The sequence below is a fragment of the Mixophyes fleayi genome, chromosome 4 (genome assembly GCF_038048845.1).
Source record: "Mixophyes fleayi isolate aMixFle1 chromosome 4, aMixFle1.hap1, whole genome shotgun sequence".
NCBI lineage: Eukaryota > Metazoa > Chordata > Amphibia > Anura > Limnodynastidae > Mixophyes > Mixophyes fleayi.
This window is the reverse complement of record NC_134405.1, coordinates 153490117-153494993: the sequence shown is the minus strand read 5'-3', so window position 1 is coordinate 153494993 and position 4877 is coordinate 153490117. Positions and strand designations below refer to the sequence as shown.

Here is a 4877-nt window from a genome sequence, read left to right as displayed (position 1 = left end):
TACAAAAGGTACTGATGGGCAGAAATGTCATGCACATCAGCTGTATTACCCTTGTACTGTTCTCATGCCTCTGTGCTCCAGCAGAGCTCCGTGCCACACCATGTAAAAGCATGCAATGCCAGCTCCTAAACGGTCACTGAGGCTGGCATCATGTGAAAGCATCACCAAGCAGCTGTGGAGGCACAGTGAGCAAGTAAGAAAGTTAGGAAGATAGAATGTGGAAGACCCTTACACTATTGAGTATTGCCAGCTTCCAGAGCTCAAAGACAAATTTGTCAATATAGCGGTGTGTCGTCTGTGGTCTTCCCTTTAGGAACTTCATTTCTCTGACATTTTTGGCCCCAAAAGGAATTTTCTCCTTGTGAGACGAAATTGGCAACTGTCACACTGGGTTCTGTTTGTCTGCCACTGGATCAACACAATTAGAATTTATGAAAGGTCTAACTTGACAGATATCAACCTTATGCTGACACAATGTAACGTGGCAGCTCTGTCCCAAATACTGGATTCTGATACAGTAATTTAATTTTCAGACAGATTGGTATCAGTTTGTGTTGGACACATGGCTGCAGAGGTTTCCTGGTCAGCAGCGTGAAGAGCTGTAGAAGCAGGATCATTAGAACAATTAGTCGCTATAGGGAGACTTTCAGACAATGCTCCAAAGGTAACAAGCGTCCCGGCATCTACTAAAAACTTCTTAAGGCATGTAAATAAAGGGTTTTGTTTGTACTTTTGTTTCTTATCAAGACACTATGTAATCTTACAACTTATAAAAATATAACTATAGAGCTTTACTTGAATAACCTGTATACAAAAAAATGCATGTAATGCCTCTTAAGATGCTGGGTTGAGATTCCAGCTCCTGCTGCAGTATGTCACAACTGGCTGATAATACACACACTGCATAAACAGAAACATTTCAGAATTCTTACATTCAAGTTACAAATATTCACACTGGTACTGGGTAATTATTTATTACGTGACCAGGATTAAAAATCTTTATTCAAATCTTTATTTCTGATGTTTAAGAATTGTGTAACATTGACTTATTTATCCTATAACTCTGCATTTAAATGAAGCACACATGTATAATCGAAAGACCTGTGGTCTAACAATAATAACAGTGTGTTGCTTCATATCAGGCTAAATGAGGGCACAAGGCACACATTTGTCACCCAAAACACATGACTTGAATAAACTCAACACCTTTTCTGCTGTGTGAAGCGGGAAGTAATGTATAAGCTGAATACAAGACCTCAGAAATACCAAACGCAGCTATCTTCCACAGATCTGAAATGCCATTTGCACAATGATTATAACTCCCTTATCTCCTCATAGTTGGCACATTCTACAGTGTTACTACAAACATCAAGAAACAGTAAAACTGCATTTTCCAGTGGGTTTACATTATCCCCTGAAAGAACTAAACATATACATACACTGATGACAAAATATTACTCAGTAGAAAATTCTGTGTTTTATAGTCACTACATTTGTGTCACACCGTGAATACAAGTTAGGCAGGAAAAACAAAGCGACCAGTGACACATGGTGAAATCTGTTGCCTCCCAATGTTCATTATGCCAAATCAAAATAAAATTTGAAATGTATGAGGCCTCAGGCATTTTGGTTGTTTGATCCAATCAACACAGAACCACATTGTGCAAAGCAAAATGTTGCCAATCAGATGGAATCGTTCGGGTCTTATGTGTACAATTAACATTACTGTGGGAACTTAACCCATCACCCAAAGCATTTACAGAACATAAACCTTCCCGCACAGCAAAAATTTAGAAGTGGAACGATTTGTTTTGGAACAAACTTTTAACACATTGGCTACATGATCAAGCACAGTCATACACATGGTAAGGCCAGTGATGATATTACTATAATCATTTCTCTAAATAGCAAAAATACATTAGGTAGCACTTTACAAAGAACATGTAATCATTCACATTAGTCCTGGCCCCAGTTGAGCTTACAGTCTAAAGTCACTACCACACCAACTAACATTAACCTACCAGTATGTTTTTGACTGTGGGAGGAAACAGAGCACCTGCAGGCTACCAACGCCAAAATGGTGAGAACATTCAAACGCCGATAGTATGGTGACTGGGAACCCATGGCCCTAAAACTGAGAGACAGCTATGCTAACCACTGCCCCGCATGCCAATGAAGTAGACACTTCCATCATTCATGCCACATTTGGTACGAATAACAACAAAATAATCCAATACTAACAAATGTCACTAAAGTAAATATATTAATCCCAAAGTTGTGGAAAGAGTGGGAAATCCTGTAAACATATTGGCGAGAGCTTAATATGTTGATCCTCTTTTTGTTATATTTTGTGTACTGCTTTATAAACAAAATTATTCATGTTTTAATGTCTACCAAAGTTGCTTTAATATTTACTTGTAAATAACAGTGAGTAAAAACTATATTATATAGTAAAAAAGTAACAATGCACTATTCAACTGAGAACATAAAATATCTGACCCTACTAAAAAAAAAAAAGTTAATTAGTCCCATGACACTCTTTGCAAAAAGGAAGCATGCATAGCTTGAACAGATATTGGGTAAGTAGCTTGTTTGCAACCAAAATCTAGCACATGTCCTATAACCAGCATTAGGGTAAGCACAAAGTTCCGCCAGTATAGTTTTATTTAACTGGAGGTCATTTTTACGCATACAATTTTTGCCTGTTCTCTCTCTGTGAATGTTTTTATTTTATTTTTTAAAGAATGTTCCATAGTTTATATAATTTAGAAGCGTTTTGTGTGTTAAATAATTACTAATATATCTAAAGGTGATTTAAAGAAATGTTAAAGTAGTTTGCCTTTTACATGTTGAATGACTATATAAATCACACTATAAATATCTAGGCGGAAAAGGACTGTTACAAATAAGAGTGGAGCAAAGTCGCATCTTGGAAGACTTACTGTATTATTAGATACACCCAGTCCAATATCTGCTGTCTGTCTGCTGTGTGAGAAGCCACAGTCACTGCAGTGTATTTAATCCTTTAATACAACAGGTACTTTTCACTGATCACACAGCCTATATGGTATAGGACATCTGCTGCTCAACATAAACAGTTTGAAAACATGAATGGATACGTATGCCAGACCAGGCTAAGCTCTTGCACTCTTCAACATACTTGTTTGGTCATTACCTTATGCTTTAACTGAAGTGAGCCTTAACCAGCAACCTCTTCGGACTAACAGCTAACAACTTACATGTTGGAATTTTAGAATTGTAATGTACAATGTAAACCACGCACACAAACTCATCCATACCCAGAAAAATAATAAACTGTAAAGACTCACCAATGCGAGCAGACTAACTGGCAAATCCAGTATGCAGTTAATGAGAAATCCTGGATGTGAATGCAACAGGTGTAACAGGGTGAGGTGTGTAGTAACAAGTAACAAGGCGGGGACAGCCATTACACGGGAGTGGCTCATACGTGTGAGGACAAGAAGCTGCTCGCCACCTAGTGTCAGTTTCTAAATACTGCAGAAGCAGAGCCTGTTCTCAAGTGTATGTATAAGGAAAAGAGGAAATGCAGGTGTTCTGTAGAATCCTTAAACATTCTATGCAATGCCTATGCTCTTTGTTACATAAAAAGTGTTACATCCAGACACTATACAAAATTTTGGACTGTTTTAAGTTAGTTATTGAGTGCATCTGAGCAGTTATTATTAGTATCCTACTATATTTAAAAAGTGCGACACTCTATATAGTGTTGTACATTAAGGGGATCATGTTACAAGCAAACTACATATAATTATGTATGGTTCCTGTCTGATACAATTAACTTAGAAATGAAAAGCCCCAATTAGCATATTAGTGGGTTAAATAGATTATCTACCATGCTTTAAAGTGTGATTCTGCTTATATGCATTACTTGACAATAAGGTCCTTCCCACGTCACAAAGACTGGAGGTAGTATTAGATTACTTTTTCAGGACATAAAAAAAAATATTTTGGTAAAATATTGTGACAGGTTTTTATTTTACAACCATTAGCTAGGGGAAAAAACAGATGGAAATAATGTTTTACTTAATTCTGAAATGTATTTGGATACAAATATGTGTACTTTTATTCACGTTCTTAAAGGTTATAGAGGCTGTTTAAAAAAAACCTGAACTTTTCTCTCTGTTTTGCAATGAGAATAAACTTTGAGGAGTCATTAGAGAATAGTTTTGATTACTAATACATCTGATGCAAACTGGATATATCAGTAACTATAATAGCAGTTACTATTTAGTACATGTCAGCACTGGTCTAATAGTAAGGCCACCATTCCTCCTGCTTATCAGGAGGAATTCTCAGATGAAGTCATATGGTGACACAATTATTATTTCTAATGCTCTTTATGAATTGTAGATCATGGGCCTATGAAACATTTCCTGTACCTGTCGCAATTATCCACTGACAGCCATGGTCAGCTGATGGGTGTTGGGTAGGGATGTGATGTCTGTATATGTAAACCTGCCTAACATTTTTATTTTTAAAGGTATAAAATTAATATAAAGTTAATTTACTAGTTTATTCATGATGGATAGCACTTTTAGTCGTATCTGTAAACATTACCTGGGCAAATCAAAATCAAGGGGTAAATGTATCAAGCTGAGAGTTTTCCGGCGGGTTTGAAAAGTGGCGATGTTGCCTATAGCAACCAATCAGATTCTAGCTATTATTTTGTGGAATGTACTAAATAAATGATAGCTAGAATCTGATTGGTTTTTCAAACCCGCTGGAAAACTGTCATCTTGATACATTTACCCCCAGATGTTGTTAGAAATTCTGAATAACTGCAAAATTCATGCTATAATAATTTTGACTCTTAATAATGACGTGGGCCTGAATCG

The 4877-nt window shown here is 36.6% G+C and overlaps 1 protein-coding gene across 2 annotated transcripts in view; it reads right to left on the bottom strand.

The window, feature by feature from the left end:
* The window catches only part of PROSER2 (proline and serine rich 2), a 25861-nt gene extending 22410 nt beyond the window's left edge, over window positions 1-3451 (bottom strand). For both annotated transcript variants that reach the window (XM_075205267.1, XM_075205268.1), the window contains exon 1: window positions 3330-3451. The gene's annotated coding sequence lies outside the window, so the exon portion shown is untranslated. The remainder of the gene's footprint in view (window positions 1-3329) is intronic.
* Between the last annotated feature and the right edge of the window lie 1426 nt (window positions 3452-4877).